This window comes from Chlorocebus sabaeus, chromosome 17 (genome assembly GCF_047675955.1).
Source record: "Chlorocebus sabaeus isolate Y175 chromosome 17, mChlSab1.0.hap1, whole genome shotgun sequence".
Taxonomy (NCBI): Eukaryota; Metazoa; Chordata; class Mammalia; order Primates; family Cercopithecidae; genus Chlorocebus; species Chlorocebus sabaeus.
Window position 1 is genome coordinate 19,145,606 of NC_132920.1, and position 24,227 is coordinate 19,169,832.

Below are 24,227 nucleotides of genomic sequence, written 5' to 3' on the forward strand. Positions count from 1 at the left end.
AGGGACTGGAGTATGAATTTTAAGCTTGCTGCTGACTAATTAGATAACTTCAGGTATCCAATGTATCTGAACTTCATCCTTAAAATTTAAATTATTATAATAGTAGCCACCATATAAAATGAATGAAGATTACATGAGATAATACAAGCAATGTCTGATATTCAGTGTTCAATAAATGCTGGCCATTATTATCTATTAGCCTTTCATTTATCTGGAGCATTTTGGTTCTTGTAGCAGTATGGTTCCCACCTAGACTGCCTAGATCGTGGTATGTGGTTCTTCCTCATCACATCTGTCAGACTTAGTCGAGAATAAGAGCACAGCACAGAACCTCTTCAGACGACTACTGCCTCTGCCTTCAGATGACTACTGCCTCTGCCTTCAGAAATGTCGCTGCTCTGAAGATAGTGCATAGGGAAGGAGTTAATGACAAGTTACTGAGCTGGAAATAAAGGGGTAGAAAGAATGCCTTTATGGGCACATGAGTTTTCAAAACCTCTCAGCATATCTATGGGACTTTATTTGGAACCAGTGCCATCTGTTTACCGATGTCTGTGACAGAAATGTGTCCATGAATTTGGACCCTTCTTTTTTTTCCCCCTCAGCTGTGCAGTGTGGCCAGATGTTCTTGTGTTTCAGAAGCAACCACATCCATCAAGCTCTTTGCAGGCCTGGATCGTTCATGCTTATGTAACTTCATTTCTCCAGCAGTGAGACTAGTGTGCTTGTTTACCCACTTTTTTTTTCCTTATTTTTTTCTCACATTGCTTTAAATTAAATTAAAAGCCAGCACTGTCACTAATTAACCAAGAGTGGCACATTTGTAAACCTGGATTTGCCTGGTTGCCAGTAGAGAAAAATCCCTCTGCACTCTGCCAAAACCGTGTTTACCAGGCACCATTGGTGTCTTGGCAATGCTGCTTGGGTTTTGTCAGAACATAATGTAGCTGTGTAAAAGATGTCCTTCGGAGATGTTAGCTGACTTGCCTTGTTCCCAGACTTAAATATGCTGTGAACTAATTAACACCAGCGTGAGAGTAAACACTCAAATATCGTTACCTTGCGAATAACAGCACACAAATTTCTGTGCATGGGTTTCTGTCTCCTAAAAAAAGAATGATGATGGTTGTTATCACAGGAAGAGAAAATATTGGGAAAGTAAAGCATTGGCATCTGCTAACCGGCATTCTCTTGTCCCAGTTTCTAGCAATCTTAAATCTCTGGGGTAGAGCCATATTCTTCGAAATGTGTGTCATAAGTATTGCAGACTTGGACACAGAAGAGGGAACTGTGACTTTGGGGGCAAATGTGCTATTAAGAAGGTTTGAGAGGGTAACTTGAATTCATGCTAGAGAGAAGAATTTTCTTGCCTTCTCTCTCTCTTGCTTCTGACAACAGAAGAGCTCTACCAACAACAGGGTCGCTTGAGTTCAGGGACTTTTGACTGAAGATGACTTTATTGCTTGGGAACAGCCTAGGGTTGACACCTTCTGGGCTGTGGAGTAAATAAATATGCTTACTTCCTCTGATCCTTGATCTGAAATGACTGACAGTGGGAATTGGAGATTCCAAGTGCCCAAAAGAAGTGAAGTTGAAGAGGAGAACAGAGACCAGTTTTATTGAAAAATGCTTATTTTTACACATTACAATGAAAGTATTCACTTTTTTTCTTAAAAACTTCATCTTTGTCTAGAAACACATAATAAAAATCACCTTTATATGTATACTCTATTACAATGCTGCCCAGTAGAACTTTCTGTGAAAATGGAAATGCATTCTGTGCTTATGTGGCCATTGAGCCCTTGAAGTGAGCTAGTATGACTAAGAGTTAGATATTTACTATAATCTTAGTTAATTTAAATGTGAATCATCACTTGTGGCTGTGGCTACTGTATTGGGTGGCATAGCTGCTCTACGACGTATGAACTATCGCATTGTTTTTATTTTTGCAAACCTTTTTAATGTTTGGCATAATAGAAGATGGCTGATTCTCATATCTGTTTCTGCATTCTACCTGTTATAATAGTTTTTGCTGAAGTTTGTGTAGAAAATATGACCATGCCCAGATATATGCTTGGAATGGGAGATATAAACTCAAGAATTAAGATTTGATAGTTTCTTTTGGCCGAAACTGCCATCTTCCAGTAATTCACCAAAATGACGAACACAAAGGGAAAGAGGAGAGGCACCTGATATATGTTCTCTAGACCTTTTAGAAAACATGGAGTTGTTCCTTTGGCTACGTATATGCAAATCTATAAGAAAGGTGATATTGTAGACATCAAGGGAATGGATACTGTTCAAAAAGGAATGGCCACAATGTCAACATGGCAAAACTGGGAGAGTCTACAATGTTCCCCAGCATGCTGTAACATTGTTGTAAACAAACAAGAGTAAGATTCTTACCAAGAGAATTAATGTGCCTATTGAGCACATTAAGCACTCTAAGAGCTGAGATAGCTTCCTGAAATGCGTGAAGGAAAATGATCAGAAAAAGAAAGAAGCCAAAGAGAAAGGTCCCTGGGTTCAATTGAAGCCCCAGCCTGCTCCACCCAGAGAAGCACACTGTGTGAGAACCAATGGGAAGGAGCCTGAGCTGCTGGAACCTCTTCTCTATGAATTCATGGCCTCATAGGTGTTAAAAAAATAAAAGCCCTCTAGACTGCAAAAATGTTTCTCTTCATTGAGTAGAAGTATGGTGTCCTCTCCCCCAAAGCAATATTTAAAGCAAATTTTAATTGTGTCCTAATTCATTATGTAATGTCTTTACTATTCAGATTTAATGTATTTCTTGCTGAAAGACGTGAGGTAGCTTACTGTGCAACAAATTACTCAGTTGGTTAGAAAATGACCAGGTATTAAGTATGAAACATTTGTACTGGTTTGAAGCTAGTACCTTGATAGTACCTTCATCAAGGAAGAAATAAAATAATTTACAAAAATTAAAAAAACAGATTTGATAAAATTAACAGCGTTTACTGCCTTATGAAAGACTTTCTGTTGAGACAGATCCTTACTCTGTTGCCCAGGCTGGAGCGCAATGGCACAATCACGGATCACTGAAGCTTCTACCTGCTGGGCTCAAACAATCCTCCCACCTCAGCCTCTTGAGTAGCTGGGACTGCAGGCATGCACCACCACATGCTACTAATTTTTAGAAATTTTTTCATAGAGACAGGATCTCCTTAAGTTGCCCAGGCTAGTCTCAGACTACTGGGCTCAAATGATTCTCCCACTTCAGCTTCCCAAAGTGCTGGGATTACAGGCGTGAGCCACTGCACAAGGCCAAAAGATGTTTTTAAATTAGATTAGCTTTACAAAATATCTTTCAGTGCCACTATCTTCATTCACACAGGCACCAGCAGTTTTACCAACCATTGCATTTGTACCAATAGTACAAATGTCAATGTTATAAGTAAAAACAAGTAACAACAAAGTATTATCTTATAAATGGTTTAGACTTCTCAGGTCCTTTAGAAGAGTATCAGGAACCCCTAGAATTCTGCAGACCCCACTTTCAGAAGTACTCTAGAATCTTCTATTCTTCCCCATCCTGCGCTCCCCTCCTACCCACCCAATCAAACACACATACCACCCTTTTATCTAACAGAACAACTTAGCTCTATTCTTGGAGACCTTGGAATCAACCAATAACAAGGATCTTGATTTTTCCCCCAAGCAATTAAGTTACATTTCCCAACAAACATAATTCCCACCTTAAAAGGAATTCTAGTGCCATTTGTAAGAATTATCATACTCCTTGTTTACCCTCTCCCATACAAATATCTGTAAATTTTTATTTCATCCCCAAGCTAGTACTTCCAACCTGTCTGCTGGAAAAATCCACCAGGATATGTACCTGTAAATAATTATCTGTTTGTTTCCTTTCTGATCTGTTTCTGCTGTAACACGGTGAGTTTATTGCAAGAAAATGGAGTTTATTTTATAAATATTAACTGGATGGATAGATGCATGATATACCAGCTGTGCCTATCGATCCCTCTCCCACAATGACTTGCTTCTCTTCTTGTTTCAGTTTTCTTAATGGTTCTCCCTTCCACGCATTCACTGAGTACTCACTTGAGCTAAGCATCCTCTTTGAACATTTCCTCTTCTTCTGCATAATATATGTGAAAATCATGAGACATAGCTAGTCCTTGGAGAAAAAGAAAATGCATGACTACATGCCATTTGGGTAGATTGTTACCAGGCTATTGTGAGTAAAATATCTGTCAAATTGGTATTTTTAATTGAAAAAAGAGTCACGGTCTCTTTTAGCTTTCTGGTTTTCAATGTAAGACTTGGGTGAAATGAGCTCTACTCATATCACCTGGCAATGGCAATATGCATACTATATTTTAGGAAATTGTCAAAAACTTTAAAAGGATTCTCACAGCTCAGCTCTATTTAAAATTCAAGAGGGAAAAAATTTTTTAAAAGTCATGAGGGTTTCAGATGTCCTCCAAGCCCTGGTTTTCTTCACACTAAAGCTTACAGAGTCAAACATTGTAGACCCCACTTTTGGCAGGGAACCCACAGCCTCACATTATGTGGGGACTCAAGGTACCATATTTTAGCCACTAAATTTATTTCTGGACTCTTGTTAGTGACTGTATGAATTCTTTAGGGCCCCATGGCAGAGCGGTCTCCAGGGATTTTAACACATTCTGAATTTGGGTTGCACAGGAGCCTGGAGACTGTTGCTTTCAGCTGGAGCAGAACAACTGACAATGAAAACTACATTAAAAGCTCCTGGTGACCTCCTGAGGCAATACTGCTACTTTTGAAAATAAACGTGTTTACCTAACAATCACTTAGAAGGAAATTTTGAGATATATGATTAAAACGTATTGAGCTACAGATATGAAAATCTAGTCTTCAAAAAGAAGCACAGTATTGTGGTATAAGAATTAGATCACAAAGAAGAGATTTCTCTTATAGCCCTGGTTTCACCCCCAACTAGTTATATGAACTTGGACAAGTAATTGAACTTCTTTGGGTTTCAGCTCCTAGTCCATATATAACATGTGACATGAATCACAACTTTCTTTCTATCTTTGAATTCTCTGGCATTCTCAATCCATATAATCCTTTGCTTTCCTATTCTGATAAATCAGCTACACACTTGTATCTTTGCCTTTTGTGAACATGAATTCCTAATAACTAAACTGAATTTCATTTTGCTTATAAACTATTTACTACCATACCAATTATAAAATGCAAATGTGAGTATTAGCGTATAAATGATTTGCCTGCCATGGGTACTGAGGCAAGTGTAGTATTAGAAGCCTGGGGTCAAAAGCTCTTCATTTTTCACTCAATGGAATAACTTGTTTTGTCTAACACCTTGGTAAGATCTAGAATCACCTTATTTACAAAAAATATAGATGAAAGTTGCTTCTAAGCTCTCCGATCTTTCAATAGCAGCCATTATTAGCAAATACAGATTCATAAATGTGTTATAAATAAATTTTTGGTGCAGCAAAAGAAATAGCACTCAAACATAAATTCAATTTTCTCAGCAAGGCAATTTTACTTCCATAGAAGGGTATGACTCACGGAAGGAGCAATGGCGAGCACACCCAAACAAGGGAGGGGAAGGGGTTTTTATTCCTGATGCAGGTAGCCCCTACTGCTGTGTCATTCCCCTATTGGCTAGGGTTGGACTACACAGTCTAAGCTAATTCTGATTGGCTATTTGAAAGAAAGCAGGGGTACTAGCCATAGTGCCGCGGTGAGTAGTTTGGTCAGAAGGGCAGTTACAGAACAGGTGACTTAGGATGATTCAGGTCAGAGCAGGTGACCAGGGGTGACTCAGGATGGAGCAGGTGACCAGGAGTGACTCAAGACAGAGCAGGTGACCAGAGGAACAGATGTGAACTACCGATTAGAACTGGTGGGAAAGGTTGTTTACTGAAACTAGGGATGAGGAGAACAAGGAAGTTAAATTTTAAAATGGAGAACAAAGAACAGGGGAGCTGAACATACTGATACATTGGTTCTTTAAGGAGGATCTCAGAACTCGTACTTAACAATTTACAGGCTAAAACCTTTGAAGAGGAATTTATTATATCCTACAAATGCAAGGTCATACATAGGATTAAAATTTTACATGGCAGATACAAGATGTCACAGAGTGCATTATTTTCTAACTTCTTTATTTTATTGAATGGGACATGAAGAATGCCCAGTTATCTTGGTGAAGCTATTCATGCCGAGGTTTCCAGTGTCCAAGTCCACGTATATATCACTAACTACCAGCCCTGGAAAAAGTTGACTTCTAATAACTTTCCAACATTGTTAGATTGGTTACAGAGAAGCATTAGCCACAACTGTAGCATAGGATATTTTCTATATTTCATTGAGAAAGATACCCTATTTCTCCACCTAAATAGAATATGGTTTGAGCCTCTGTATAAACTTTCCATTTACAGTGGGGTAGTTTGATTACTGTTTCTTTATTCATGCCATCATTATTGCTGTGACATATAATAAAGCACTGGTGATGAGGGGGAGGAGAAGAGTGCTCATTCATCTTGGACCATAGAGTGATTTACTCTGGAGCAAGTTAGCATGCAGGATTTGCTCAATAAGAACGTGCATAGATTTTTTTTTTAAAAAAGGGCTATGATTCCAAATATGGGGCTAATTCAGAGACAGTGAACTTTAGGAAGCAGGCAGATCGAAAGAATCAGCTGTTGTCTCTTAAGAGGTGGTGAAAACTGCTGTGTGTATAAGCATGGTTCACTTGGTTATATGAGTTTCTATTGAGGCTGCTTATTACATTTTTAAAATGCAATTTTAGCCACAAAAAATTGTTAGAAATTAAATTTTATTTCCTTTTGAACAGACCTTCTGTGAAATGTCTTTTACTAAATATCAGTTTTTATGTCCCTGTCAGACAACTCCAGTTTATTCCTTGCTAAATTGGAGGAGTATAATTCCAGATTCACCTGTGGTGAGCTATTTGCTGATCACAGTAAATTTCACATGGCTTTGTTAATATCTAACCTCATCTTCAGGTAATTGAAGTCTTCTAAAGGTACATAACCATAGTGGTGCAAACATCCTTAAGTAAAATGGCCAGTGACAACCCATTTATTCACCCTTCATCACCTTCTCAAAGAATTCCTGTTACAACAAGATGTCATCATCCTAATCTCTCAGGACTAGTTTAAGGATGGCTGCTTACCCTCTCATCTCTCACTCTCGTTAGTTTTATATTTTCTTACCTAGAACTTTCAAGCTACATTTAAAAATGCCCCAAGTTATTTTATTTGCATGCCTTTGGGGAAATTGCTTTGAGGTGACTCTGTCTTTATATTTTGATGACCAAATATAAAGTCAGAGCAACAAGAGAAACCACAATGGAATAGAGGAGCAATTAAATTAATATTGTAGGTGATGTATCTGAATGAATTGAAGTTGGCATAGTATTTAAATTTACTAAGGAGGGTATCATTTGAAAAATTAAGGACAAGAATTTTAATCTGGCAATGTCCCCTCAAAGTCTTACTTAAAACATATACTTCCGCTTGCCTGTATGAAGTCACCTGTCTTTTCTCTCGCTCTCTCTCTCTCTCTCTCTCTCTCTCTCTCTCCTCTCTCTCATCAGCCCTCATGAGATCCTGCTTTAATTTATGTGACTAGCTTGCAAGTCTGAACTAAGAAAGGGCTGTTTCTAATATAGTAAATAAAAATAATATCAGAATCACTTCAAACAATGTTTTTGAAATTTAAGTTCAGAACAGGTAGTTCAGACTTCACAAATACTTTTGGCTTCACACTTGCTTTCCTTCTCTACTATGTCTTCAGTGACATTGTGCAAAAGGGCAATTCCATTTCCATAGGTTACATTGACTTTGCAGAGCTGAAGAAGAAGAAAAAAAAAAGAAAAGAATGAAAAGAAAAAAAAAAAAAAACCTGAGAAGACTTGGTTTGGGCCTAGGAACTAAATAAGCACAAGATAAAAATCACAGTGGAAGTGAGTGTCATTGAAATAAAGTGACTTGTTTTTATCACAAGGCTATTTTCAGTTAAGTCCACTCTAATTCTTATCTTTATTCATCCTACAAGTTATAGATAATGCATGGCCATATTAAAATTCTCTTCTTGGCCTGAATCTCCTATCTCCGATAGACAAGCTGGGTCCTTGACAGCTTGATTGTATGTGTGTTGATTTTTAAAAGACAACATGAAATCGTTAAAGTTGGAATTTCCTGATTATTTTAGACCAGGTTCTACATACTGCACTGATATTACATAGCAATTTTAGAGAGCAACAGTAATTGCATTAAATGACTTAAAGTGATTAGTAGAAGCAGAAGGAATAGGTGATCTGGATTGTTTTTGAGAAAGCTCTTAATGAAGTATATTATGCATGTAGAAAAGTGTAAAAATCTCAAGTGCTCAGTTTGATGTATTTGAACAAAGTAAACACACCCCTTTAACTATCAGACTAAGAAATGGAACATTAACACCCAAGAAGCCCCATGCCCTGCCCAGTCACAATTCCCCAAAAAGTAATCACTCTCATGACTTCTAACAACATAGTTTAGCCAGTATTTGAAATTTACATAAATCGGATTATATAGTGTGTACTCTTCTATGTCTGTTTTTTTTCACTCAGTAGTGTGTGCAGCGATTATTCAAGTCATTCATGTGATAGCAATGCTATCAAGTCATTCATGTGATAGCAATTGCTGTATAGTATCTTACTGCAGGTATCAACAATAGATTAAATATCTATTAGTATTTGTGCTCTTACAAATAGTATTTTGGGAACACATGCATATGCATTTCTGTTGAGCACAAACATTTAGGTAATAAACTATGCATATTATATATATTAATGGATACTGCCAAACTTTTGCAAACAGCTGTACCACTTTTCACACCCATTAGCAGTGTGTGAGGCTTCTAGTTGCCCTACATGCTTACAATCTCTTGCTATTGTCAGTCTTTGTTATTGTAGTCAATTTGGTTGTATCGTAGGAGTTTTATGTTTTAGTCAGAATTTCCTTGACAACTAATGAAGGTAGATGTTTTTCATATTTTTATTGGCCATTTGGATGTGTTTCTTGGAGAAGTGCTTATTGAAATCCTTACCTCATTTTTCTACTGACATATCTTTTTGTTACTGATAGGTAAGAGTTTATGTATCCCTAATATAAGTCTTTTGTGTGTGTATATATGTGCGTGTGTGTGCGTGTGTGTGTGTGTGTATGCATTGCCAATGTCTTCTCCCTCTCTGTAACTTGCCTTACCACTCTCCTAATGGTGTGTTTTAATGAAACTGTTTTAATCTTAATCAAAGTTTTATTTATAATTAGTGCTTTTTGAGTCCTGTTTTAAAAAATCATTCTCTCCCCAAGTTTCATGAAAATATTATCTTTTCTTCTAGAGGTCCTAGGGTTTTACCTTTCACATTTGTATCTATGAGCCACCTTAAATTATGATTTAAACTAATTCTTCCTCTATAAATATACATTTCAACTGACATCATTTATTGAAAATAAAATATTTTCCTTCACTGCATTGCAGTTACACTTTGTTATGCCCCAGGAGACTATATATTTATGAGTCCATTTCTGGATTCTCTATTCTGTTGTATTGGTCTGTCATTGAACCAATACCTCATTGTCTTAATTATGAAACTTTGGAACAAATCTTGATATCTGACGGTCTGTCATTGAACCAACACCTCATTGTCTTAATTATGAAACTTTGGAACAAATCTTGATATCTGACGGTGTTAGTGCTTCAACGTTGTGTTTCCACAAGGTAGCCTGTCATATGCATGTATATTTTTAAATAAGCCCGACAATCTTCACACCCCCACCCCACCATTGCAACAGCCCAACAACAGCAACAGCAGCAAAACCTGTTGGCATCTTGATAGGAATTGTAGTAACCATATATGTTACTTTGGAAATATCAGAAAACCTTGAAAAAATTGTGTCTCATGAATTTGGAGTGGACACTAGTTAACTCACTACACTGTTATTAATCATTCCACATGTGTTAGTTCACACCCTTTCTATGATTGGTTATAGGCAACTTAGCAACCCCTAGTATGTTAATTTTGAATATGATTACTGCTTATACCAGATCCTGTCATCATATCCATCTGACTGTAGGTTTTAAAGAACTGCAAATGAAGTAACCCTCATTTTGACACCATTAAGATATAAAATGGTCCTCTCGGGGGAGCAGGTTGTCGTCGGCAGCTGAAATCAGTAAGACGCTGTGGCCAGAACTGGGACATAGTTCATAAAATGTACACTTTACAATTCATCCCCTGACTATGAGAATATTTTTAGAATTTAATTAAAAAATAAAATACTGAGTCATCAGTCCACAACATGGAATATGCTTCTATTTGTAAGTTTTTAAGTGTGTCTGAATACTGTTTTTAATTTTCAGTGCAGAGGTCTTGCATGTCTGTCTTAAGTATTTGATTTTTTTTGAGCTATTTTAAATAGCATATATTATTTTTAAATTTCAATTTTCTACATGTTTATTTGATTTTTTTTTCTGGATCTTAACACTGGTCTGCTATAAACTACACCAAGCTGAAAGCAGAAACGGAGACCTACTTAGATTATAAATAACTATTATGTTAACAGAATTACCTTTGCACATATGAAAAAAGAATGTTGCTTTGCAGAAACACTAGTTATGTTTGATCTGTAGTGATCCTAAAGGTGATTATGAGAAAGAAAATTAGAAAGTAAGTTTTTGGTTTTGTTTTTTGCTCAGTTCTGATAATCTCTTTTACCGTGAGACTATGTAAGTGCATTCTCAGCAGAAATCACAGTAGAGGGTTAAGTGGACTAAATCGGATTTATACTGCCTATGAAGGTGCAATAAATGGGCACAAAACTACCCCAGCATGCAAAACTCTTCAGTGTAAATGAGCCAAACTGCTAGTTATTTGTCAACGGCTCTATCATTATCCTGTGCGCATCCACCCCTAATAGGGGCTGTCAGGTTCATATATGGCTTGTATGTTATGAGTTGTTGTGTCTCTCCCGATAAATTCCTGTCAGTTGTGGATCTATCTGGTTAGGACATTAGAGCAAGGAAAAAACAGTGCAGTGATTGACAGTGATCAGAATGGGGTGATGGAATGTGGGATGTGGAGAGAAATGGAGGGAAGATAACAAAGAAGCATAAAGAATAAAAAATTGTATGCTATATGGTTGAATTCATCCATGTTGGAGCCTGATTGGTAAGCCTCACATTTAAAAAGTAAAAATCCTATTACTATTTTCTTCCTAGCAAATGCACATGGAAAATCAGTATAACACAACCAGTAAAATAAGTCTCAGCCCAGGGGACAACCCTTCTTTAAGTCCACAAAAAGTAAATTCAATATGTAAATACATTTTCCCATACTTTTATATATATTTCTAATAATAAAAGCAAATATGTGAGTTGTGTAATTCTCATCTGATGGGGGAACTGAGAATCAAGGAATTTAATGACTGATACCTTGAAAAACAGCTAAATTCAAGGACTTTTAAACCTTGCTTTAGAATTCTTTCTATAAAACCATACTGATATGTTAATTTTATTCCTTCTAGAAATACCTCTTGGCATCCTAAAATATAAATGTAATGATTCTTAGAGTATTTCTAAAATGCATCAAATTTCTACTCTTTTTTTTTACATTTTATGCATTTGTCCACTTTGAATATTTCATCAATATTTTCATTCGAATCCCCTTTGGGTAGTTACCTCCCTAGGTTCAACATTGTGATTCTTGCTTTATCTCAGGTAGAATTATCTGGAACAAAGAAGCAGCAACCCAACAGTTTGGAGGGCATAATGTGGCTCTTTTTTGACAATTGATCATAATTAGTGGTATAAGCAACCACTTATGTGGTTAGTTAGTGGTTAGTTCGATACAAAGCAACTTCTAAAATGTCAAAAAGAAAATATCAAAACAGAATCAAAGTGAACAAAAGCACAGCCATAATTGACATCCATGCCCTGTATTCCTGACATTGGAAACCTAACTGAAAAGCTAAAACCCTGCTCACACCAACCCTAAATTTTGTTTTCTCTCTCTTACTGTTTTCATTTATTTAGTTTTGGTTTTTTTTTTTTCTTTCTAAAATTGAATTAACCAATATTTGCTGGCCCACCAGCCATAGAAAAGCTAGGATGGGGAGCAATATAACAAAAGGAGAAAAAACATACCAAGTGATAAGTCTGGAGATGTGATTTTTCAGTTTCTGCTTATATCTTATAGTCGTGTGACCTCGATCACCTCTCAGGACCAGCCACTTGCTCAGAGAGTGTTTGGGCTTGATGTCACCTAGCGTCCTCATTAGCTCAAAGGTCACCCTGATCTCTTGACCTAGTGGGGAGAGGAGAGATAGAAGCATGATGACTTTAAAAGAGCCTCCAATGGAATACCTCATTTGGACTTATTTTCCCATTACCAAAGGCTGGCAATGAGGTTTAAAGGCTACATACATGTAAACTGATTTGGGAACAAAAAGATTTTTAATGTTTATATTAAACTGTTTGAACTATTATGAGGGATATTAAAATGTCTGTGACACAGTTCGTGTCATAGAGGAGATTTTTCTTTCAATGGAGAAGACATTCTATACAAATACATAATAATGTTGGAAAAAAATCTGAATAAGCCTAAATGGAGTGCTAAAATTACAAAAGTATAAGCATTAGATGCTATAGAAATTCAGATACGCAAGACACATCTGGAGGAGCACTGAAGATGATCTTGAAGGAGGGGCTTGGGGAGTGGACAGATTTGGATAAGCAGATGTATATAAGGAGGTGCCCATTTTTGATGAGAACAACATAATCAACTGAATACATAGAAATGCAAGAGGAGATATCTTCCAGGAATAGTGAGAAGAAAGTCATCTTGGATCAGAGGACTGCTGGGAGGTAGGATTGGAGGAGGCAGGGAGTATCCATATTTTATAGATGATGTTTAGGTTGAAGAAGCTGGACTTTGATAGTTCACGAGGAGCTAGCAAAGGGAAGGGATTGCAGAGGGAAATTTAATCTTTTAGAAAGATAAAACAAAGGCCAACTGGAAGAATTGATTAAATGAGAGAAGACATTGGTGGCAAGGAGTCAAGTTGGATATCTATGCAACTGCCAGGTAAAGATGAAAACCTAAAGCATTAGAAATGCAAAAAATCACTGGGCACGATGGCTCATGCCTGTAATCCCAGTACTTTGGGAGGCTGAGGCGGGAGGATCACTTGAGTCCAGGAGTTCGAGACTGATCTGACCAACATGGTGAAACCCCGTCTCTAACAAAGAATACAAAAATTAGCCAGGTGTGATGGCAAGCGCCTATAGTCCCAGCTGCTCAGGAGGCTGAGGTACAAGAATCACTTGAACCTGGGAGGCGAAGGTTGCAGTGAGCTGGGATTGCACCACTGCACTCCAGCCTGGGCAACAGTGAGGTCTGTCAAAAAAAAAAAGGGGGGTGTGCGGGGGGGAATCCAATGTTGTCCAACATTGGAGGAACTTCCTCAATAATTCTCTTTTCTCCTTTCCCTTCCTGATCTGAATAAACCTCTAGACAAAATTGTATTTTCACTTATCAAGCCTAAGAAAGCATCCTAGTCCCTACTGGTGGTCTTTGGTTGGATGATATAGAATTGATTTTGTAGTTTGCTTCATGGAGGCCACTGGGAAATTTGTTCGTTGGAATGACCTTTTGTGTTCACCCGATTATTGAGACATGACCGAATCCCCATCCTTAGTTCAAAAAGAAAACAAATCCTCTTCATTACTTTGCTGGCTCCCCTCCCTTCTTGATCTTAGCCAACTTTTTTCCAGGGTATCCTATCTGCTCTTCTCCCATGACGATATTCTTGGATATTTTGTTCCCTTGGAGTCAAAGACACACTCTTTATGTGGTGAAAAAGAGTATGTCTCATCAAAGTCACTCCGGACTAGCTGTCTATAGCCCAGTGATAATAATTCCACTATCTAAAGGAAAAATGTAATTTTACCACAAACATTCCCATGATGATTCAGTCCTAACTCTTGCCAGAGAGAAGGCTACGCCATTTTTTTTTTCTATCCCCAGCACACAGGCTGCTGTGAAGAAGCATCTGCTGTCTAATTCTTTTCTATATTAGGATAAAATGCTTTTTGGCTTGCTGATTTCAGGCCCTTAGGAAAAGAAAAAACAAAGTTTCTCATAAAGTCTTCATTGCACAACAAGTTGGTCTGTGTTCTGGGAACCCCAGGCATGGACTTGTGGACCGAGCCACAAGAGCCATAGCTCAGAGATAATCGGGTCAGGAGCTGGAAGTGATGTGCTTGCTCTGGGGGTATAGATGGTGTCTATGTAGCTGTAATTCTTCCACTGTGGCTGCCTTAATGCCCAGATCATTTTAACTGGCTTCTTATCACATTTGGGAGGGCCAGCATGCTTTTCCTAAAAGCTAACCAGATAGAGAGTTTGGTTTTCTACAGCTCCAACAGAATGAGGCACAGGAATAAAAATCCGCATTCACAGATGAATATGTCCTTGAGAATGTATCTGGAGAGCACCTGAGGAAAAAGCATTAGAGTGCTATTTTCCTACCAGTTCCTTCTGAGCCTCCTCCCCGCAGGGCTGCTTTTGATTAAGACAAGGGCACACTGTTCCCATGAAGACTCCCGAGCCAGGGCAGGGGCAGGAGCCAAGGGAGGTGGGGCTACTGAAGGAAGCATCACCTGTTGAAGGCTGTTGGCCTATCTCATGAGAAGGCTAGATGGGAAAGTCTAGGACACACACCTTGTATTTTGCTCTCTCCTCTCAAACTCCAGCTTTCTGTGTACCAGTGAGCTGGCTCACACTGCAAGTACTGGCCATCTGCACAGCATCCCTGGACACATTCAGAAGTAAACTGGGAGGCCCAAGCTCTCTGCTGGGAAACAATCACATCTACAGGGCTGTGTGCTGTGTTTGTGTTGGTAATATAATAATAATCATTATTATTGCTGTTATTGTTATGATTTTCCAAACTGGCTCATTTTTATGTATTTTCTATGGCCCTCACCCTCATGGATCTAGAGAGATAGTTACTGAACATGCCTTAAACTAGCACATCTCATATGTCTTACTACTTGCAATTATTATTTCAGGACCATAAAGAATGCAGCTTCCTTTTCTGTCCAGCAAGATATATTTCAAAGCCAAAGAGAGCTATATCACGGTTAAAAGGACTAATTGTTTTAAAAAGTCAAGGCGATGAAGGAGGAAGAGTATTTACTAAGTCATAAACATTTGCTTCTTCACAAAGCCCAGATTTTAGGCCTCTAGACATAACATACCTGTTCTCAGAGTTTTAACAATGCAGCTCTCAAAAGACTTCCCTTTGGTTGTAGGCGATTCACAGATTTTTAGCTTCTTACTCTCTGGTTAGGGTTGATGTGCCAGGGAACTGTTTTTATTAGGTTTCAATGCATCTGCGGTGCTTAAATAAGAGACTGAAACAGGCACTTGTTCCATGCTGTAGGGTGATAAGTTGCATTAATTTTTATTTTAGGCTGTCTCCAAACATGGCTTTTATAGACTAATAAAAAAGCAATTTTTATAAGTTCACAAAAAACAATGAACACAGTCAAGCATAAATATCTTGCAACCAGGGCCAGAGGAAAATTATGAACTAAAAAATCTGCTGAAAGAGGCACAAAAAGCACAATTCCTAGATGCTGCATACTCAAGGTAAATTAAACTCTCACCTACATGAAAAAGTGTGTATATATAAATTTCCACTAGTGTTTCTTCCCTGTTCTTACCCTGCTGTAGTCTGGAACTCTATCTCCCTACTCTTCACTAATTTATACCCATCATACTCTTTAAGATCAACCTCAAATATTCAGCTCTTTTGGAGGTAATATTATCCATTAATGCCAGTCTTCTTTGGCATCCCTGTAACACTTACTTTTTTAATATTTTGCTTTATATCAATCCTTAAAGTATTTGTTTTTCAAAACTTAACTAGATTGTAAACTTTTTCAAAAATATGGAATTTGTTTTCTTTCTGTAAAAAGAATTCTGCAATAGCATCTAAGACCAATGGTTGATACCTGCTAACTACTTATTGTTACTACTATTTATATGATGCAAAGGCTATAACCCAGTTAAGTTAACCTCCCAATTCTCCCCCACCATAATAATCCTAAGATTCTTATCTAGGAATCCCATAAAATAAAAAGAATATAAATTCAAGGATTCTATCTTTTCTTTCAATGGATCTTCTTAATAATACAGGCCTAGAGCAATTAAAAGTATCTTGGATTTAAAGAAAATGTAACCTGTCCACAATTGTTGACCACAAATTCTAGTACTTGCATGTGTTTTAGCAAAATTCATATGGAACATTAATGCCAAAGCATGAACCAGGGCAGCCTTAATTTGTTTAGGACTCTACCTGATTTTTTCTAAAACCTCTGAGTCTAGATTCACAGTTGCATTTTTCTATTTTGCTTTCAATGACTGCAGAAAATCATCACTTAGTTGAAAATTTCACATTTCCATATACATGGTTGTTCAGAATATTCTTGGAAAAATTAGGAAATGTTTCAGTAAAATTACTCTATTGTCATATCTCTGGAAGGATATTTTATATGGACAGTATCTATCAGACAATAAAAAATTTAAAGTATATTTTGAATAGCTACCTTACCAAAGCTATAACAAAGGTTTTAAAATAGTGGTAGTACTATATTACTATACAATTTAAAATGTATATTTGAAATATACTATCTCAATTAATATTTAATGTACATACCAAAATAATTTTCTCAAAAGCTAAAGAAAAAATTGTGACTTATTGAAACCTTTTGTTTACTTACTGCCAAATGTCTAAATATTTGAAAACTTCCAGATGACTGACAGCAGTTTTGACTTTTGATTCTGCCAGTCTTAGATCACATGATTACCCTTTCAGTTTAGAACGTAAATCATTGCTTTTACTACTTCTATAAATTTCATGTTCCAGCCACACTATTAGCCTGACATAAAATTGTTTATTGCTTTGATACTCCATGCAAAAAAGGCAAATAAACAAAATATCCAGGAACCTTAATATACAACCTGTTACCTTACATAAAGCATCTTGCCTTTCTTAGTCCTGTAAGTCAGTTAAGGCTTCCTAAGGTAGCACTCAGTGTTAAGGTGCTCATTGTTTTGTTTGCTTGTTAGAAAACTAAAAGGATTACCTAGAATTGAGGTGGGAATATAATATGGATAGGAAAAATCATAGTGTTTTTTTCTACTCACACACCCACTTAACACTTCTGTAACCAGGTGCCTGTGGAGTGTTTCCCACACACCAAGCAATTCTGCAGTGGACACCAGCTGGGTGTCTTCCAATTCAATTCAGTACTGTCACAGCTACCTGGAGATTGCATCAGATCCCACAGGTTAAGGGCTCAGTCCCAAAAAATTGCCCAAACTTAAGATGCCAGTTGTATGCCCCAGGTTGTGACCTATGCTTCTGACCAACTGGCTATAAGTTGGAGTCTCCATGGTCCCCTCCTTTGAGTTCAATTAATTTGCTGTGGTGTCTCATAGAACTCAGAGAAACATTTTATGTTTACCAGGTTATTAATAAAGGATATAATAAAGAGTACAGATGAACAGCCAGATGAAGAGATACATAGGGCAAGGTCTTGAAGAGCCTTGAGTGGAGGATTTTCCATACCTGTTGAGTTGGAGTGTGAGCGCCTCCTGGCATGCAAATGTTTTCACCAACCAAGAAGTTATTTGAAATTAGTCGTTTTGGGATTTTATGGAGGCATAATTACATAGATAAGATTGATTAAGTCATTGACATCAGTGATCAACTCAACCGTCAGCCCCTCTCCTCTCCTCAGAGGTCCAGTGATTTCAGGGTAGGAGATGAAGGTTCCAATCTTCTAATCACATTGTTGGTTCCCTGGCAACCAGAAAACAAAAGATACTGCTCTCACCCAGGAAATTCCAAGGAATGTAGGAGCTCTGTGCCAGATGCTCCTATCACTCAGAAAATTACAAAGGTCTTAGGAGCTCTGTGTCAGGAACCTGGATCAAAGACCAAATATTAGAACAAAAAATTATCCTAGCACCCCTATACATAAGGAACTCTGTATGTCAAGAATCTGGGGCAGAATCCACAAATATATTTCTTTTTTTTTTTTTCTTTTTAAATTTTTTTATTATACTTTAAGTTCTAGGGTACATGTGCACAACGTGCAGGTTTGTTACATATGTATACATGTGCCATGTTGGTGTGCTGCACCCATTAACTTGTCATTTACATTAGGTATATCTCCTAATGCTATCCCTCCCCGCTCCCCCAACCTCACGACAGGCCTCGGTGTGTGATGTTCCCCACCCTGTGTCCAAGTGTTCTCATTGTTCAATTCCCATCTAATGAGTGAGAACATGCTGTGTTTGGTTTTCTGTTCTTGTGATAGTTTGCTGAGAATGATGGTTTCCAGTTGCACCCATGTCCCTACAAAGGACATGAACCCATCCTTTTTTATGGCTGCATAGTATTCCATGGTGCATATGTGCCACATTTTCTTAATACAGTCTGTCACCAATGGACATTTGGGTTGGTTCCATGTCTTTGCTATTGTGAATGGTGCCGCAATAAAACTACATGTGCATGTATCTTTATAGCAGCATGATTTATAATCCTTTGGGTAAATACTCAGTAATGGGATGGCTGGGTCAAATGGTATTTCTAGTTCTAGATCCTTGAGGAATCGTTTACAACAGTGTAAAAGTGTCCCTATGGCTCCACATCCTCTCCAGCAGCTGTTGTTTCCTGATTTTTTTTTTAATTTATTTATTATTATTATTATACTTTAAGTTCTAGGGTACATGTGCATAATGTGCAGGTTTGTTACATATGTATACTTGTGCCATATTGGTGTGCTGCCCCATCAACTCGTCAGCACCCATCAACTCGTCATTTACATCAGGTATAACTCCCAATGCAATCCCTCCCCCCTCCCCCCTCCCCATGATAGGCCCCGGTGTGTGATGTTCCCCTTCCTGAGTCCAAGTGATCTCATTGTTCAGTTCCCACCTATGAGTGAGAACATGCAGTGTTTGGTTTTCTGTTCTTGTGATAGTTTGCTAAGAATGATGGTTTCCAGCTGTATCCATGTCCCTACAAAGGACACAAACTCATCCTTTTTTATGGCTACATAGTATTCCATGGTGTATATGTGCCACATTTTCTTAATCCAGTCTGTCACTGATGGACATTTGGGTTGATTCCAAGTCTTTGCTATTGTGAATAGTGCTGCAATAAACATACGTGTGCATGTGTCTTTATAGCAGCATGATTTATAATCCTTTGGGTATATACCCAGTAATGGATGGCTGGGTCATATGGTACATCTAGTTCTAGATCCTTGAGGAATCGCCATACTGTTTTCCATAATGGTTGAACTAGTTTACAATCCCACCAACAGTGTGAAAGTGTTCCTATTTCTCCACATCCTCTCCAACACCTGTTGTTTCCTGACTTTTTAATATATTTCTTATTATATCACAATACCTCCAGGTCCTATTTGCTAGGAAACCCATTCTATATGGCACCTTCGTGGTGGGTGTATTCTTTCCTGTGAACCCTGTAGTGGAAGTATGTGACAGGTGGGGGAATTGGAGGCTCATCTCTAATTTCTCTAGAGGAGGGATTTGGGGTCTAGAACATTTGCTTGAAAGCTGGCTTTACCTAGCAAGAATATCATTTTACTTAATTTGTTATTATTTTGAGACACTTTGGAAAAATTTCTGGAGATGATAAGAATTGTCAACGTTAGTTAAAATGATGCTAGCAGCTGAAACTAACAAATTCAAAACTTAATGTCTTAACACAATAAAAATTTACTTCTTATTCATGTAACATAATGCATATTCCTGGTCAGGTGGCTTTTCTCAAGTACCAGGTCAAGCTTTCGTCTTCTAAATACCTGCCTTAGAGGTATCAGTGATGGCTATGAGATTCTCTGAAGGCGGCAGCAGTCATGCAGAAGCTCTCCCTCGGAGAGCTTTCCTCAACCGTGCTGTACTATACTTCCTGATTCATAAGTTCACGTCTTTGTAGGGATCAGCAGCTACCAGGGATGACATTGAAAAGATAGGACTCATTGTGCACAGGAGTTTTATTTCAAACCTTCATAATTGAGCCTTCTCATTTCCTTTTTCTCCTGACTTGATATTGATTTTCTTCATGCCTGAATGAGTTTTTAATCCTGCCAAGGTGGAAGTTCATATTTGCAACTTTTATTTCTTATTTCAGAAGAAAATGAAAGCTAAAAATATCTGATTAATTTTCAAAAACTAGAAAAGGTTAGTTCTTTCCCACCCCCATATAACACAAAAATGAATGTGCTAATTTAGCTGAAATGTTATGAAATATGTACTATTGGGTGGAAACCAAGTATGGAAATTCCATAAACATTTCCCACTGTGATATCTCCTCAGAGACACCTGCTCGCTTCCTACCAAACAGATTTCTATTCCAATAATAAAAATGTAAATACATTCAACATCAGTAAAAAGAAATTCACCTACCAATTTTGGGAAGCCTTAGCTCTCTAAGCAAGTTTTATGATCTTTTACAACATCACAGATGACTCCAGTCATGGATCAATACATTATACACATTTATATATGAAAATAATAGTAACTGCCTGGATTCTATCATTATCTTCAGCTACAAATTTCAGTCTACAATTACAATTTCATTATAGTTTTAAATGTTCTCCTCTAAACATTTTTAAGCAACTACTAGCCTCATGAACACTACTGACTCTTAGTGAAATGATTAGTGGAAGGATAATTGCATGTCAGATGTTGTGTAACTTTTTGGGAGCCAGTTTCCCACAGCATTTTAAGTTCTTGGAATTCCATCGATGATGTTCTCACACTATTCATGCTCAAAAATTCACTGGCAACACACATCTGTGTTTACCCTTTCAATCATGATAATGTCCACAATACTTTTCATATTCCTAGAGGATTAAGTAATACCTCCAGAATCTTAGAAGACAAACATGACTTATGTTGGACTTGAAATCATTCTACCATCCATAATAGGAAGAGTCTAAAATTGGAAACCACCTACACACTAGAAGCAGAAGATTGTCATAACTGCCTATTTCTGGCTTAATAGCAAATTAATATAATGAAAAGATCTGTAATGTAATGACAGAAAATATATAACCCTGGATATGGATCCCTTTTCTCGCTCTTCATCTGCAATCCAGATCAATTCTGCTTAAATTGGATAATTTTTTCAACATATGAAATATGCTGTTGTTCATATTGGTACTTTGTTCACAGCAACAAATACACATGGCAGCAATCACAGAATGGAGGAGAGTCATCATTCTTTCCTTATATAGAGTTGAGAAAACTCTTGACTCATCATCACCCTTTCTAAAAGGGTCTTAGGAAAGAAATATAGGTACCATAAGGTCAATTTCCTACACCTCTGGGGTATAATCAGAATTAAAAAAACAGAAAGCTCTTGAAACCAGATATGCTCAGTGCAGTTGCCACCACCCTTCTTCTCACTCTCTTGGCCAATATCATTAATTGATCACATTAGTCTTTCTCACTGGGGCCAGATTCAGGCACAGAATTTTGCTCAACGTATAGTGTTAGCTATCAAGTACCAATTAACCATTGAGCTAAGTTGTAACTCAATATGAAAATCTATTTGTCATTCATGACATAGACGATCCCTGGGTAAGAATTAGAGAGAGAGAAAAGCTACACAGTCATGACCTTGGAAATCCTCTCTGTAGATTCAAGTGATCCTACCTACAATAAAAACTGCTATTTACATTATAGCTGAGGCCATTTTCTTTTGATATGATTTTGTCTTGGGAGGCTTTGTGAAACTTTTCTGGCAGGCATTATCTGTGATGACCATACGCAGGGTATACAGAATAACAGAGAAAAAAGTTTAACTTTCATTATACCTAAAATACCCTTTTTCCTCTGTTGAAGTTTCAGCAGTGATTAAGCTGTAGCTATACAAGCTGTCAAATGCAGGAACTTCAGCCAAATAGACTGGGCCACCTACCATCATGGTGGGGTCCAAGAAGTACTTTCCAGGGGAAGCAGGTCAGGACCACTTTATTTCTTCTCAGTCTTTGAAAAGTAAAATCTCTGTTGGCCCATAACCATTTGGGCAACTGTTTCACTGAAAATTAATTCCGAATCGTAGACAAAACAACACATATTCTAAACCACATGGCCAGTAGTTTTTGTACCAATTGTCAATCTATCTTTTCTTTCTTTCTTTTATTTGCCCTCATTTCCTCACTGAGTTATTTTTAATTTTTTAAAATCATGTTGTGTTGTTTTTAGGCATCTTAAATCATTTGTGGAACAAGGGAAGACATAAATACATAAAAATGAATTAATACATAAATACATCAAAACTTTCTCTGCTAGTCTTCTTATACTACACAACCCCACAAATCTACCGCTGAAGGCTAATTCCTTCTGAAAATTATTTGTTTTGATTTTGTTTCTATTAGCTAAGAGGATCTGTTTTCCAAATCATCCAAGAGAAGTATGTTAAAGGCATTAAAATATACCTAAGAACAATAACACAATACCACTGATATTGTAAATCTTATGGTGACATTTTATCCACTGCTGCAATGTCCTTTATTTGTATATTTAAGATATTATTGGGCTTCTTTTTTCCACATGAGGAAGCCGGAGCTATTAAAGGTATTCCATGGTTTAACCAACCTTTCAGGAAACATCAGAGGTACAAACAGCTATAAGAAGTTGGTTCGTGTCTCTAGGGGGTAATATTTCCCTGAAAGAAGACATTACTCCCTCTCTTTATTTATATCTGTGAAATCTTGCTTTTGACTTGACCAAGCTGAAGAAAATAATGTCTCTCAGGTAACTGATAGACTGTGAAATTAAGTTCAAGAAATCAGATCACTTGAAGAAGCAATCTTTATCCCTGACTCTACCTGCCATCATAGGCTTAAGGAAATCTGGCTTTGAACTCATCCATCAGTTCTGTTTCCTCTACTGGTTTTTGCATTTGGTGGAGGAAACCAGTGGTTTTTAGACTAACAGAAAAGAAAGTTCAGCTGAGAACAAAGCTTTCTTACAGGTATTTTTGCTGGCAGTAGTGTCTTTTTCTCCTTTGAGCCCTCAGAGCATTTTCTAGTTTTGCAAATATTTTCCTTTTGAGGCCTTCTTACCAAAGCTGTCAGCAGGATTTATGATAAATGCAATTTGTAATAGACAAGGACTGTTTCTTTGTATGACATTGGCCAAATATATTGCTCTTTACCTGAGTATTTGTAACTGTTGGTGGTTTCAACTTCAGTGTTGAAATGAACTTGATTTCATGTTAGGGAAGCAGCCTATTGTCTTGTTGACAAGAAGTGACTTCTTATTCTACACAATAAAATTAAACTCACTATTTATTGTGCCATTATTTCTGTGTCAGCTGGTTGGTGTATATTACTTCTGAGTCAAACAAAAATAATATGGAGTTTTTATTATCATTATTATCCTTATCAGGTAGCTTTGAAAACAATGTCAGAGTGATTAAATAGCAAAAAATAGCTGACTGGAAATTAGAACTTAAACCTACGAAAATCTGAATTCCAATCCTGTATTCTACACCATTTTCCTCCCGTCATAAATGTTCTATAAATACATTTCTCTCAGGCTTCAACTTTTTAAAATACAAACTTTATACTAATCACCTTTCATGGATCTCTTGATGATAATCACCTTGGAGTATGTAGATTCCTTCCCATTTCAAGGAGAATTGAAAAATGCCAAAATCCATGCAGCAGCACACTGTATTATATTTGTTTTTTTCCAAGTTTGCAATGAACTGCGTTTGGAACATTCAAGTTGTTATCTGAAGTGTTTAATTTCAATGCTGTACTTCAGGAACCAGTGAAATTAAATCAACAAATTTTATGCATTTTTTTCAATATACAAAAGAAATTGTCTAATGTGATTAACATATTAATGAGATCAGTCGCCTTATTTGTGTTTAAGTCATTCTAAACATTTTCTTTGTAATATTCTGTGGGATTTTAAAGATGTTTCAGGGAATTTTGCCTCACATCCTTTATTTTAATTTTAATTAGTTTTATTGCCATGTCTACCTCCATTTTTTCTTATACTCTATTTTCTTATTGCTCCATTTTTTTGCATTTGTAAAATA

At 37.1% G+C, this 24,227-nt stretch overlaps 1 long non-coding RNA gene across 1 annotated transcript in view; it reads right to left on the reverse strand.

Annotated features, from left to right (window-relative positions):
* Nucleotides 1-24,227, reverse strand: part of LOC140708925 (uncharacterized) — a 112,469-nt gene that overhangs the window by 69,869 nt on the left and 18,373 nt on the right. The window contains exons 4-5 of the long non-coding RNA XR_012089238.1: nucleotides 12,208-12,367; nucleotides 4,081-4,156 (exon numbers count right to left, since the gene is read on the reverse strand). This is a non-coding gene — a long non-coding RNA (uncharacterized lncRNA). The remainder of the gene's footprint in view (nucleotides 1-4,080; nucleotides 4,157-12,207; nucleotides 12,368-24,227) is intronic.